Source organism: Dermacentor silvarum, chromosome 1 (genome assembly GCF_013339745.2).
Source record: "Dermacentor silvarum isolate Dsil-2018 chromosome 1, BIME_Dsil_1.4, whole genome shotgun sequence".
Taxonomy (NCBI): domain Eukaryota; kingdom Metazoa; phylum Arthropoda; class Arachnida; order Ixodida; family Ixodidae; genus Dermacentor; species Dermacentor silvarum.
This window is the reverse complement of record NC_051154.1, coordinates 216,318,553-216,334,229: the sequence shown is the minus strand read 5'-3', so window position 1 is coordinate 216,334,229 and position 15,677 is coordinate 216,318,553. Positions and strand designations below refer to the sequence as shown.

Sequence of the window (15,677 nt, the reverse complement as noted above, 5' to 3'; positions counted from 1 at the left end):
TCTTTTCTAACCTGGAACGAAACAAGCATTGCGCTAACCTTATGCACCTCTCTGCATCTCTATTTAACTTGGACGAAAACCCAATCTAGGTTGAAACCTTAGGCACCCGCAGCCTATCTGGCTTGACGCCTTGCGACTTGGAAGCTACGGTGTCCCCATAGCCGACCTTTCCCAAACTAATGGGGCAGTAGTGTAAAAGTGGCGGTGGAGCCGGCTGCTGTAGCAAGGAGAGCTGATGCAACACTAGAGGGACCACCTCTGTGCGGCACACACATCCGCTGCGACGTTGATTGCCGAGAAAAGTCTACCGACGTCTCTGCAAAATGCGCGTCCTGAGGAGAGAGGGATGCAAGAGTGACAAAAAAAGAAAACGGGCAGCTCTGAATATCTAAGCTGCTATAACGGAGCCCTTTCCTGGAAGCCTTAGCGCCCCTTGTCGCACAGACAACGCTATGTACGCTGTCTTAGTAATACCGGGTTTAATTAATTAGCCGTAAAGTTGGAAAAAAGCACATAAAAGAAAAAAAAAAGGAGCAAGGAAGCCAACGTTGAGCCAACATTTGGCCAACTACACCGCGCCCTTCGCCAGCGCATGTACGTTTTTCGCTGCGGGGATTCTCACTTTTGTCACCACTCCATTATGCTGATTTATTTTGTGTACCAAATAAACTTGAGCTCTTGCCATTATTCTTTGGATACGTATGCGAACAAAAACAGGTTTAAACCGTTATTTTTCTCTCGGCAATCGAGCTTGAACTGAACCGTTTTCATTGAACCGGAACGAAAACTGTGACGAAGAAAAATTAGGTAGGACTCCTTGCACGTAAAGCTGGATTGGGTTGAATCGGGAACTAAAGCTCACCAAATAAATTTATTCCGAAGCGAAGCTTTACGAGAGCGCCATGAAGGAAACTTCCTACCAACGGCGCACTACTTCGTTGAAAGGCCTATACTCGCGGCCAACTTTCTTTGGCAATGAAGGGAGAGCTACGAAGGCAAAGCGCGCACGAATAAGAGCGCTTCTGAAAAGAGTCCCGCGTTTTAATCCACGTTGGTTTAGGCTGGGGAAGAGAAAACATAAACAGCTTATTAGCAACAGTTAAATAAGACAGAACACACCAGTGAGTGGAAAAGTTTACTTATTTTGCGGCTTTTCCCTTCCGCGCCTGGGCAAACGCGAAACCGTCGCACGTGGAAGCTACGTCGATTCAGCGTCTGTTCCGAGCAACCAAAAGCACTGTCAAATGCTGCCGGACTACTTGGCGCGGTAACACATGTGCAGCACCCACGCGCCCGTAGCTTTCCCTTCATTGCCACAGAAAGTTGTCTGCGAGTATAGGGCCCGTATTGTGCAATGTTTCATTGCATTTTTGTCCATTCTTATCAATTTCCTATTCATTCTTAATAAATATTTTACATAAATATCAATCTTGGGGTAGCGCGAATATTCGAAATTTCGAATACGAATCGAATAGCAAAGACTTGGATTCCTATTCGATTCCAAAGTTCACTTCGAAATTGTCGATTATTCGTGCCCTTCGAATATGTGAGGGACAACAACACTTGCTGGAGTCTCAAAGGAGAGAGAACGAGGAAGTGAGGACTGTTCCGGATGATTCTGTCCCAAGGGAGCAGCGGTCGCTGCGCAGGGGCTCCAGTCCCTGAGCGAGAAAGCACGGGGCAGATAACTTCCACTCGATAATTTCCAGTGATTCATTGCGATTGCCTCACTTGTAGGACAGCTTATATGCGGATTTGTTCTCTCGATGTAGGCAAAGCAATTTTTAATTTGCACCATGTTTCCGCTTCTTTAAAACAATGCGCGACGCTGTAGTATTGCATTTCTCTCCTTGAACTCACTCACTCTAGATGCATCTGGTGACGCGCTGTTACTTTTTTTTTATGATTGTCATGGTGCAGAAGACACCTGAAAGCAGTGGTTTTGATATATAAGCTCGTCAGTTGACAGGGTGTGCCGTTGAGTACGGTATTACATGCATTCAAGTATGCCTGTAATTAGGCCACGCAAATATAATGTCAGTAATCCCATTTTTATATTATTATTTCTTTTATGCATCAACAGCTTGGGTTCTGAAATGAAGTTTATTCACTCGCTCACTTATATTTAAAACCAAGAGGATTCCACGCAAATTAGATTTCACTGTGTTTGGAAATAAAATATTCGATAGTCTATTCGATATTCGGAGGTCGTCTTTCCGAATACTCTTATTCGATTCGATTCGGAAATTTTGCTGTTCGAACAACCCACCCCTGCTTATCGTGCGTCGCGCCGATCGAGTGTCCGATCCCAGCGATAACGGCAGTGCGCCGACGACCGAGTTTTCCCAATGAAGTTGGCGAAAAGATCGGGAAATGCAATGGACTGTTAGAAAATACAGTTGCAGAATTACGAAAAGCTCGTGAGGAGTGCTCGCGCAGCTGGGACCTTTCGCTTGGGCACGCGCAAAGTGAGCTAATTTACGAGTATGTGGTTTGCGCCGTATGCTCGTATAATGCCCATATCTAGACCCGATAATGAAACATTAAATAAATAAAGGGGGGAGGGGCGGGGTCGCGGAAACTTTCTCTCAGCCGACATGCTCCTTTTATGATTAAAGAACATTTAAACGTGATTAGCGTTCGTGTCATTAGTCCCATTTTCACTGTATTGGTTTTCACTTAACCTTAGACGCACTGTAGCATGTACAGTACTTACAAGCAAACGTGTTCCAACAGACGTCGCGCGTGGCTCGTTGCACGCTAGATTTCTGTTTAACGAATCGGGGTCCCTTTTAGTTTGTTCTGTTTCATGGGTTTTACAGCGTGTTGACTTGTCAACCTCTGAATCGGAGAATGTAGTTATGGATACAGGAAATTGTATACAATGAACTAAATTGATTCAGGCAGGACATTTATAAAAATACTAATATGCGTGTAAATTCAAGGGGGGGGGGGGGGGGGTAGTAGGAACGACGACACACGCTGTGTCGTCGTCCCTTTATGTCCGTGTCAGTATGTTCTGCCGGAAACCATTTGTGCTATGTGCAACCAACGCACTGAGGCAAACATTCTGAAGGCTGCCAGCGTCCGACCACAGTGAGGCTCTGCCGGCACAATGTCACGATTCCTCCCACTCAATTCTATTCCTTTGTTGTCATCCACCGTTCACGACGCCCCGATCCCGGTGATAACGTAGGCACGAAGTCGCTCGGTGACAAAGCGCTAATTTAAAAAATATTGGGATATATTCGTTTCCGGCCCGGGAGCCCATATTCAGAAAACAGGAACTAATTATAAATGGGTCGTAAGAAGTGCCAGCCAATCGCGACCGCGAACATATATGTTGGCAAAAGTCAATGCCCAAGGACAGATCGCTTTTACGAACGAAGATATTTCTGAATTAATTGATAGAGCATTTCGTTCGTCAGAGCTGCTTATCATTGGTCGGCAGCATTTTATAAAATATGTTCGCTGCCACTATTGGCTGGTACTCTTTACGAACCGATGGAGCGTAAGAACTTCCTCTTCAATACAGGCTCTGGAGGTCGAATTCACAAAGCTTTCCTTTCCTAAGTGATGTAGACCGTTGGCCGCGGCCACCTTCGCTAATATTATGCCTTACATTATGGTGGTTTATATCAGCTCTTACGGACAGTTTTAGTGTAAGAACGTTTTTGTGAATACGTGCCCTGCTGGCCGAATTCACAACGCTTTTCGTTTTTAAGCATGCCCTGTGCCATTGGCCTGTCACCTTCGCTAATAATACGTCCAGCATCAGGATTGGCTGGAGCTTGCTCTTACGCAAAAAAAAAAAAAAAAAAATCTAGCGTAAGAGTTTGTTGTGAATACAGGGCCCTATAATCTCCAGCCTCTCCGCCAACGGACACCGGCGCCACATTGAGGAGAAGCCGCCCGGGAGATCGGAGCTGCTGCCACCACACCCCCGCGACGACGGAGCGCGTACATGTAAGCTGTAGTTATAGATCAATACATTAGCGCATCTTCAGCTGCACAACTTCAAGATGCATACACGTGAGACACTTTAAAGATGGGTTCAACTCGGAACAGGTTTCGCATGCAGCTTCACGAACGACAAGCGTATCAGCGGGAATATAACCACAGATCTCTGTTGGACTTCATTGATCATAACGAACTATACATACACAGTACACATAACATGCACGCTTCACACGTTTTATACCGCCGGGCAAACTTTCGAATAATAATAATAAAAAAGCAGAACTTTCGTTTTAGTAATGCTCGATGCTGCTTATCTTGGATGAGTGAAAAAAAAAAATGTTTTCGTGGGTTATGGTTAAGAATGGGGTTTTACGTGCCAAAACCACGATCTGATTATGAGGCACGCCGTAGTGGGGGACTCCGGAAATTTGGACCACCTGAGGTTCTTTAACGTGCATCTAAATCTAAGTACACGGGTGTTTTCGCATTTCGCCCCCATCGAAATGCGGCGCCGTGGCCGGGATTCGATCCCGCGACCTCGTGCTCAGCAGCCCAACACCATAGCCACTGAGCAACCACGGCGGGTACTTATTTTGGATGAGTGACAAAAAAATGTTTTCATTGTATTAAAATAATCTTACTGTGTTATGGTTATTGTACGGGAACTCAATATTTTACTTACGTAAGCATGCGTCGCTGGCCATGCTCGTACGATAACGCTGCCTGGGAGGCAAAGTGACAGTGAGCTGTCGGTGTACATAAAAAGTAGTGCCAGAAAATGGTTGTGCAGAAAGGAAACAACATTCAAGCCAACAAACTTTGTTTCAGCACACTTCTATGGTGTAAAACTTATTAACTCTGGAGAATTAAGTTTTTCTAGAGAGATCCAAATCAAGTAAGCAATTAGATATAGAAATTTACATGGCAGCATATTCATGGTATAATGAACGCTAAAAGTGTCCAGCAGTATTTAAATTCATTACACTGATTCATTATATAAGAACTATTCGAAAGAGCAAATGGAAGCACTAGCTCCGCAAACCCAAAATATGACTAGAGAGCCCTATCCGGGAACGAAGCCCATCTCGCAAATAAATATAATGTAAAACGTTTCCTCAAGATACCATGGATCTTATCGGGCGAAACCCAGCGAATAAGCCCAGCTTCTATCGATATGGCAATTACACGAACATGTATACATACATAACACGTGCGTGCAGCCCTTGTACGATCAAAGGAAGCCGCTAGAAGCAGGAGTGTTGCAGGGGTGTGGCGTGACATCGGGCCCTATTGGCTACGAGATCGAGCAGAGCCGCCGATTAGCGGGCACTGGCTGAACCACGGATAGTGTTGATGGCGCCGCGCGTTGTCTGCAACGCCCTACGTGTGTACATGTGCGCGTACGGCGTGCATATGACCATTTCTTCCGTGGTTGTAGCACGGCCGTAAACGCTGGTATGAATTTTTTAGACGCAAGTACAGAAGCATTTAGCCTGGCGTTGTCATCTTTGCGCTGCAGTTAGATCAGTGACTGCCCATTTCGAGCGCGATGTGTGACAGTCGGAACCTCCGCTCGCGCCACAATCATACCAATTTCATTGTCGCTTTGTGTTTCGAGTGAACCACAGAAAGCATTTTCCCTCGTGTTTTTTTTTTTAAGTCAGGTGGTTGCAGCGATACGTGAATACCACGCTGTTGATCGCTCCACAATCTCCTTTACCACGCAGCGTGAACGAGGTGGCGTGAACATTGCTGAGTAAGAAAAAAAATGCTTATTAGCAAGCACTCATTGTGACGTCATACACTTTATTTGGCGATAACTTCACCATGATACCGTACGATAATTTCTTAACTTTCGCTTACGTCGTTTGACGCGGTGGTCTGAGGTGTTCTTTTAATATTTAGTTCTGATGCAACGAGGGTGATCTTATTTCACCTCGCAAGTAAATCGTGGGCTTTTGTGTTTTGACTCGCTGCTACAAAAAGGAAAGCTAAATAAGGTATTAGTGAGGATCATGTGTGACAGAAGTCTATATAGAGGCAGAACGTCATGACACTGAGCTCAAAAGCAATTACTATAATTTCTTTTAGCCCTTCAGTGTGTATAGTTGTTAGCTGGATGGAAAGCAGCGGCCACTATTAGCTGATATAAAACAATCTAGTCAGTTTGGCCTTTTAAATAATTACAATATTTGCGCCTATCCATGCAAGGGAGCTTTGTGCTTACATTACGCGTTGTTAGTTTTACTGTGATAAAAGTTTTCTCGTCTGAAGCAACTTGGCGATCCTGCTAACGTGATGTCACTCACGGTGGCCTAACTTGCTTAATAGAACTTATTGCGTTTCGTAGTGAGTTAAAACAAAATTAGGAACGGAGATGTGGGCATAAAATTGGTGAAACAAAGTGCGCATTATATTGCTACTCCAACTTCGTTGTACAGAGACGCTGGCTTTTTTATAACCAGTGTAAGATTCGAAGAGAGTGCGGTAATAATTAAGTTGAGCAACAATTTTAGCGGAGCAATCAGAACGCCACCGAAACATGCACAAATAGCCCCAATGAAGGGCCGAAACACGCATTGTTTGGCTGAGAGCCAGTCCCCCGCTGAATGGCAGTTTGCATTTATTTCAGGTGAACATAAACTTTTGGCGCATTTCGTGCAAAAATGCGCCTTTGGAGGGCAATATATAACCAGTTCACTCAGGTCAGCGTGTTTCATTACCATAAAATTGGGCCAAATTGTTCAAAGCGCGAAGCGCTGCCGCGTACATTTGAATGCGTGCCGTCGACCGCCTATGCACATCTAACGCGGTGACGGTGCTGCCACTTGTAGCTCGATCACCCGGCGATAAAGACTGTAAAAGACTTGTAGAACGTGAGACGAGGTGCTAATTACTACAACAATGTCTGAGTTTCGCGTGTAGTTCGCCAGATTGAGATATTCCGCAGTTTCCCGGCGGTTAGCCTTTGCGCTGTTGTCGTCTTTGAAAAAAAAAATGCAAACACCATTTCAGCAGGAAGTAACTGCGAGTGAATGAAGCAGCCAGCCGTACAGCCTCCCGCTTTCTCCTGATTCATGCAATCACATCTCTATAGCTCTCGTGATAAATCCCCGGAGTGCTGAAGCCGCTCGTTAGCGTATTTAAAAAAAAAATCTCGAATAAACGTGAATATATCTATGGCCTTGCGGGTACAGCAAACCGTCCGTTTTCCCTGAAGTCCTAATAAAGGACCGCGGCATTATAGTTGCCATCACAATAAAATTTCTTTCTATGCATTCGCAAATAGAGAAAAAGTCTACAATTCACAATTACATAAAACTGTGAACTCATAAAATTTTAACTTCCCTATACACTTCTTTTGCATATCTGTAGAACTGTAGGGAAAAAAAAATTGAATCGCCATCCCGTATGAGGGGGGTATGCAATGCTTAACTGCTTTACAGTAATGGTAATTTAGATTAATTATAGTAACGAGAGTTGTGCTAACTTTGACAGCACGCCGCCGCCCATAGCGGCGCTGCAACAACGTTGAAATCAGTTGGTATAGGCTGTTTTTTTTTTTTTATACCCGAAAGGCTAGAGACGTCACTCCCCACGTCGCAAGCTATGTGGTTCACATTGTTATCAGGAAAGCCTTAATTATGATCAAATATGTGGTTCGGACGCTTGTTTTGTGCTTGTTCTTTATTCAAACGTTCGCTGTTCTGTGTATGTTGTGTGCATGGTTCCAAAGAGTGCATCCACTTTTCGCTTCACTTTGCTGAGTGTTTGAGGCATCTGCCTTACGGAGGTACGAGCCACTACTCCTGCCGTATATACACTGCCGCCGGGATCGGCCCACATTTTCGCTGACGAACGCTTACACGAAAAATTCCGGCCACCGAGAGGCTAGCAGCTTCGCTGTAAAATCCGAGGACCCCTAAGCACTTCTTACGAGTTGTGAATGCGAAAGCATCAATGTCCAATTGAACGTCGCTGAGCGGTCCTTCGAGTTATCAACTCGTCGCGGGCAAGCAAGCACGTTGAGACGCTTGGCGCGTTTTGATTGGGCCTTACCGAGGCGCAGTTAGAACGCAGGCGAGAGCTTGCGCGGACAAGGAACGGGCGGGGAACACAAGCACCCAGAGAACGCGTCTGCACGCGGCGTCGCGTCGCCGAAGCTGCTCCGTCGAGGCGCGCTGGTACATAACGTCGCGGCGATCACACAACACTCCCCTTGCACAACACCTGGCGCGCTTGTGCGGCAGCAGGGGTTTCGATTCGCCCGCTGTACTCCGTCGAGACGCGTTCGCGTCTCAGCCAATGGGAATTTAGGTGCCATTTTGCTGCTACAGACGCCACCGCCTTTTTCGCTCAATGGGCCATTTGATGCATCAATAAATATCAAACTACCTGGTCGTTTCCTGCAGGGTCGTCTGAACGCGAAAATTTTGGTGTCCTCGTCGTTTCAGTGGTACAGAATTGAACAGCATTTATTTAGACAACACAATAAAATTACAATACTGTTATCAATAAGGTTGACGTAAATGCTAGGTAATGCGTGATCAATATGCTCCCGCTCTCCGCAAAATAAATAATCAAGAAATTCATTTATTTTATATTAAACCTCGAACATATGCAAATCCGTTTTAAACATTTTAACTTCATTATGCAAAAAAAGAGCAAAAAAAAAAAGAAAACGTAGAAGGCGTGGGAGCTGCCGAAGGTGGAATTTTAGGGGGGGGGGGGTTACGGGAAAGAAAATGAAGGGTGCAGCGTCACCGGAAGCAAGTCAGTTAATATACATGTCCACTATATTTCCCCGACTGTCCGCTTTGTCCTACTCCTTTCTGCGTTACAGTACGTCATTGCTTTCGTTGATCATGTCGTATATAAACTGCTTTGTGCGCTCGAGCAGAATCATGCGCGGAAACAGCGCCTGCAACAGCCTCCTATAAGTGCTGAACACATCATTGGAAAGCTCGCAAACACGGAGGTAAATTATAAAGATATAAGTAGGACAATATACAAATGCTTGTTTTTCTGTCTGCAACACGGTGCTGTAGAATCAGTTTTATTTTGCAGTGATGTACACGTCGATAGATCGTGCGTTACCCAGCGTGTATAGCAGGCGCCCACGGGTTTAGCACAGCAGCACCTCTGGCCTCACCGCAACAGCTTCACTCTCCTCCATGTATCCGCCACGTTCTACACTCTCCCAGTATTTCAGGCTACTCCAACTCGGCCCAGTGTGCTTAGTTCCCGGTAGCTTTTAGCCGAAGCTCACTTGTCGGGTGCTTTGCCAACAGCTCTGCACGCATTTTCGATCGCTCATTGCAACGTATACATTTATCGTCTTCATTGCAACGTGCGAATACGGCCGAGCGCGGCTACAACTTACCGCGGCATGATCACGTGTTGGGCCGACTTTTCCCGGCTTCAATTTTGTTACACAATGCTGGCTCCTTGTTCTTTGCTTCCTCAATGTTCTCCCCTCTCACGCTCGTGACAAAGGAGGTGGCGCAAGGGCACTCAATTCAAAGCGTGCTTAAAATGCTGCAAATTCTGCACAATACGTATAGCGTATTTTGTAAAGTGCAAGTGATGCGATACAAATAGCTTTAAGCTTAGGAATGGAGGGGCCGCTTTTTAGAAACGGCACGGTGCCTTACCTTCGATGTCTTTTTGCACGGAACGTGGTGACGAACGCATCATTAGTATGAATATTATGTGTACAGCTAGTGCGTTCTTCTGCGCCCAGTGAGTGTATAGTGTACTCTAAATTGTGTGCACGCTACCTCTCCATGTATCCGGAGTGGATGCATCAGTCAACGTCGACGTAGGTGCGGAAGGGCTGAACTCCCTTTTAAAGAGCTTATAGAGAGGCTCTAATAAGTAATGTGCGGTCGGTCGTACGGTGTTACTAAATGATGGTGGTTGATAATTAATAATGGCTTGCCCTTCGAAAAATTGAAATGGGCGGTGAGAAATAGTTATTTAGCTTGCTTGAGCTATAATCACGCTTCACTATATCTATTCCAGTCTAGCATTTTGCGTGTACCTCTACTTTATATTATTGCTCTTCATTAAAACCTCTATCTATATATTGTAAAGTTACATATGCCTGTAACGTCTCCGACTCTTATATATTCGTTTTAGCGAATCATGGGGCCGAATTCACAAAGCGTTTCGTTCGTAAGTGCTGCTTGCCATTGGCCAGCCGCCTTCGTTAATGATATGTCCAATACCGCGATTGGCTGACACTTGCTTCTACAAACAGATTTAGCTTAAGAACGTATTTGTGAATCTGGCCCCAGCTCTTTAGCGAACAGCGCTACAAGCGGCAGAAATTTCACCCGCGTCATCTGAAGCCGATGACGACCGCTGTTTTAAATTAGATTCCGATTTCGAAGTGATTGAACTTGAAAGGGATACCCGCAGAACTGATTGGGTGTTTGCAAAATCAGCGCGGACGACTCTAACGCTTCCTTAGTGTGCGCATTCCTACTCGTGCGTGATCGAGAGTGCATCAAAAAGTCGTGCCCTCTATTGGGCCGTGTCGTTCTTGACGCTCTTCTTGTTGCTTATGTGAAATGACACAGCGTTTTGTGGCGCCTAGGCCAGTAATTTCACGGTAGGTGGAGGCATTTCAGCTCGGAGAGAAATAATTTTTTTTAAATGTTCACGTTAACCTGAATGAAGGATACAGAGAGCGCCAAGGACGCGCGCAGCGCTCAATTTATGAGTTATACAGACTGGAACAGACGTGATGGTGACTAGCGCATGCTCGTGGTCATCGTCGTCTTTTTCATGGCGACGGCTGTCACCGCTTTCGCTGTTCTCTCTTCGGGAAGCACGACCTCCTCCTCCGGCTTTCGTCATCGCCGTTTTTCTCGCTGCTACTGAATTAAGTGATGGATTAGTGGCACCGCGTACTTCGTCCACGCGGCACTTGTCGTCTATCTTCGTCATCCATCTTGCGCCGCACACTGCACGCGCAAGCAGTAGTACTATACTGTAACTTGCCCGAGTGGTATAGAGTTCCGGTATCGCCATCGAGAGGCTGAGGTCGCGATTCGCAACTTTGTCAGTAGATGCATAGAATCGGATTTATTTTTATTACATGAAAACTAGTGAGGAACGGTGTCCGCAGGGCGACGCTCGCGTGATAGTATACAGCTGAAATAGCTGTGTCGGTTATAGCGGGACGTTTTCGTTCAGTTATTTCGCCGTCTTACTTTCTCTCATCTTCTCACCTTCTCATACCTCCCATCTTCTCACCTTCAATTTTCTGACCGTTCTTGTGACTTGTCGCGTCGACTGTCTGCTGCTGTAGTGTATATGTATATGACGCGCGGGTGCAGACGCTTGCAACGCACGGCTCTATAGGCCATTCGCGAAGCGCGAAAAGAATCAATTTGCATCGGAATTTAAGTGGTGTCTTCGTATTATTCTGACCACGGCAGACGTTTTCTGTAAGCATTCCATGGTAGCGAAAAAAAAAAAAAGAGAGAGCGAGGAAATAAAGAAATATGTGTTTTCTTACAGAGGAAGCGTTGAAGTGCCGCGGCGCACAGCATATATGGAACTGCGATGCGTTCATTGGGCCTTTGTTCCCTGTGTAGTCACATGTCTGTTAAGATTTTAATAGTGGTCTCGCTGCTAATATTATAAGGACGTATTTCAGACATTCTGTTAGGCGCCATCGATGACCACTTGACATAACAAAGTAATAGAAGAAACACCATGACTGCTCTATACTGATGTCTTACGGTTCACGAGTCTTCACGTGTGACGACTGCTCGTGTTGTGGGCTATGGTTGAAACGAATAGCATGTCCGTAATGTAAGAAATCATCATCATCAGCCTATATTTATGTCCACTGCATGACGAAGGCCTCTCCCTGTGCTCTCCAATTACCCCTGTCTCGCGCTAGCTGATTCCAACTAGCGCCTGAAAATTTCCTAACTTCATCACCCCACCTTGTTTTCGGTAGTAACAAATAATACTGTCTTATAAAAAAAAAAAAAACAAGCAAAAGACGTAGCTATAGTTGCATTGAAAGTTCGTGTAACATTTGGCTTTTCGTGTGGTTCTGTGAACAAATTGCCAGTCATATATTGCATGAAGCTAACAGCGTGAGCCTTTTAATACCGGCTTAATGCGCAATGCTTGAATTCCTCCCATCCCAGCTCCTGTCACTTCGTTCTCCAAGAGTTCTGCCGCAGTTATGATGCCAGTGGGTATAGGAAGTCACGAGCAATACTATATCAGGAGATCAGGCTCAGCGTTTCCCTCGAAACGATACTACAAAAAGAAGAAAAAGAAAGAGAAAAATGCGCGCCGAAACTTTTGAGAGCCGTGCACGAAATTGTTCGAAATGTTGCGCAGTTTACGATCTTGGAGTGCCACTGCCGCTGGCACTTAGGATGAAGTTGATCCGCGAGGGTCTTGTCAGAGCCGCGTCTGCAGCCTGTAGATATAGTGCTATTTCTGATGCCACATGCTTTAAGGGGAATAAAGGACGGACGCGTGAGCCTGATTTATGTTTGACGAGGTGATATATGTGCATTCCCCATCTTTAGCCGATCTCTTACAGTAGAGGTATGTTTAGCAATTATTGCTATAAACTACCCGCCTACATTTTGTCATATATATATATATATATATATATATATATATATATATATATATATATATATATAATTCACCAAGGTTGAAAACATGCAAATGCCACGTATATAGCTGGCCAGAACCAAGGTCAAGTTGTTTGCCGTCGCTTGGAAATACTCAGATTACTTTTTGCATTCCGCCTAATTAGTACATTAGTATTAATTAATAATTCAAGTTCTCAATTGCTATCACTAGATAAAAAGTGTCATTGAGAACATTGTAGAGAAACATGAAAAACTCCCGATACAGCTTTCTGTTGCTCAATACGTGCTACATAAAAGTGTTTTTCCGAGCGTGAAATAATCCTGCGCATACACGCAAAGTGCCTCGAGGTAGAAAGACAGCTAGCTGTTAGTACATAAAGAGCATAGTCGAGAAGAGCGTAGTCATGAAGAGCGTATGTGTACTAAAGGGCGCATGCATTCAAGGTGGTTATAAGCGCCACTAAAGAGAGGTCGCCTCAAACGTAATCTTTGTAGGTATCGCACGTGCCCTATAGGTATACCTTTCCGTACACGTTTCATTACCAACTATTGCTGCGCTCAGGCGAGGCGGAAAATTCCCGTAATTTCATCGAGAAGCACTGTTAACATTAGCGTTTGTTTATCTCGCGCAAAATGCGCGCTTGTGTTGTGAAGGCTCCTGCGTCCACTAAACGTTCTGTATATCCTCCAGAGACCCGAATACAGCTATACGGGACATATTAGCTCTTTAAGGTGGTTTATCTTGTCTACTGTTATCTTATTAAGTTGAAAAACAATTTCAAACTTTGAATACCACGGTTAGATGTCAAAAGCTGAGTCTCCATGTACGTGAAAAAATAACTATCTCCGTCATCTCCGAATGGTTACTGCTGGTAAAAACTGCATTTCATTGCTTAAACGCTCAGATGAAGATGGAACTACGTGTTGTATACTGCCATGTTGCTGCCGCGTCCGGTATTTTCACGAAATCTCAGTTGCTTCCGGCCGTCTGGGACGACATATAGGTCTAGACCAATTTATTGTCAAATTTCTCGAAAGCGGATGACAAGAATATGAGTAAACCACTCCTTGACATTTACACATGCACCGTACTTCAAACCCAGAGTGAATATATGGCGTAATCACTTCCGAGTGAGTTCCGAAAAAAAAAAGTTGAAGGCAATGCGCAATGTATTCTACGAGGGTTCTTAGGACGATATAGCATGCCAAATCAGTCAGGAATAAATGTCCATGTAGTTACATGCGTCATAAGTCACATTAGGCACCCAGAATTTCCTGCCGAAATAGAACGGGTTTCGTCCCAGCAGTTCAGTTTTTATGGACGGAAGGCTGGTTAAAGCTGTTATACCAAATAAACACCGAAACGCCTGCTATAGGATTCCCCTGTTTGACACGAACAAGATTTCGCCCGCTTCTCCGCTGTACACGTACAGGGCGTGCCTTATCTGTTTATTTGGATGTAGTGAAAAACGTCTGCAGCTGTAATATTGTCGCATATGTTTCCCTACAAACCGTAATTGTGTAATTACGTTTCTTTATTCTTTCGTTGCTTATTAAAAAAAAACACGTTGTAGACAGCTGGTGCTGTTTGTTTGCCCCTTGCGTGTCTGTTTTATATTCAGCGCCCATTTATGCATGCAGTAAAAACTGGCATCGAACAACGCGGCGAGCTTCGCTCCATGAAGACGACGCTCTTCTGATGGCGGGCCTCCTGAAGCTCCCGTTTTTTTTTTTTTTCGTTCGATAATCACAACTTCCTTCTTTTCTTTTTTTTTTCTTTTTTACATTTTCGCGTGGCATTGCACCGAATTATTCTGATTTTGAAAAACGGATACACACCGACGAACGTCTGCCGAGGTTTGCTAAATTGTAAGCACCAGATAGCCGGATGTCTAGCAACTGTGCTCATATGCATTTTCCTTTCGGAAATGCATGGTGATTCTTGAAACAAAACTACAGAGTTGAGTAAGTTAATTAGCAGCCCTTAATTGCTCTGAAAAGAGACTCCGTGTTAGATATCCGTATGTATCATACGGGATAACAAATAACGATGGAGGTGGTGCTCGTGCTCTTCAGATGCACGCATACTCATCGCGGTGCGGAAATTAAAATGTAGGCGACCGAGACGGAACACACTGTACAGCCGACTTCAAAAGTTTGGGACTGCGGAAGTCGTTATAAACTTAAATTTCGTTTGCGACTTCGTCGCCCAGCCAGAAATATGTAGGTCCGAAATCTGGTATTCGTACACAAGTGTCCAACGAACTTTTCAATTGGAGGATTGATGCGTTCGCTACAACAAATTGTCGTTTCTTTTTTCTTTCAATCAGAGTGTGTTTTCGGAATACTTTTTCTCTTCGGAGTATATTCGTGTTGTAGGCCTTGGCACACGAAATATACTCTTTATGGAATAGCTTTTAATGGCTATAGAAGGCCTGTAGATGATGTCGTGTGGAGGAAGTTGTGTGCGCGTTGCGATGAACGCGACGCGCAAACACGGAGCGTCGACCGACGCCGTGTGATCTTCCGATAAGGAGAGGACGCGCGTTTTAGCTGTCGAGTCGGCGTAAGAGTTTATGTATATACTTTGACTTCTCTCTTCCGGAGGAGATGAGTTAGAAAATGCCACACTTCTTTGTGCGTGTGGCGCAGTCCGCCACAAATCTTGGGTCAGTCATGTCGCGATTTAGGCAACGAATGATGTGACGTGCAGGTTGCGTATCGGGTTGCGTACGTTTGCGTTTGAGTACAATTGAAAACACAAGTCTTTAAGGAAATACAACATCACGCATAGGCCGGGCTGATACCACAGTACCATGCTTGCTCGCCCGCTTCGCTGTAGCGCCGACCGACTTGTTTAGGCGACACTGCTGCAAAGCTGTGTCAGTGTTGCTATAGGCAAACACCCCCATGCATTTGGTAGAGGTGCGGGGTTTCGCTTCACCATCCTGGAACTCCGCAGGCTGCTCGCCCGCTTCGCTGTAGCGCCGACCGACTTGTTTAGGCGACACTGCTGCAAAGCTGTGTCAAGTGTTGCTATAGGCAAACACCCCCATGCATTTGGTAGAGGTGCGGGGT

At 45.1% G+C, this 15,677-nt stretch overlaps 1 protein-coding gene across 3 annotated transcripts in view; it reads left to right on the top strand.

Annotated features, from left to right (window-relative positions):
• The window catches only part of LOC119436764 (solute carrier family 25 member 35), a 104,561-nt gene that overhangs the window by 1,978 nt on the left and 86,906 nt on the right, over window positions 1-15,677 (top strand). The window contains exon 2 of one of the 3 annotated variants that reach the window (XM_037703756.2): window positions 3,869-3,966. The exons of 1 other annotated variant lie outside the window; for it this stretch is intronic. The gene's annotated coding sequence lies outside the window, so the exon portion shown is untranslated. Of the gene's footprint in view, window positions 1-3,851; window positions 3,967-15,677 lie in introns of all 3 variants that reach the window. One more of the 3 variants, XM_037703757.2, reaches the window with a different exon arrangement.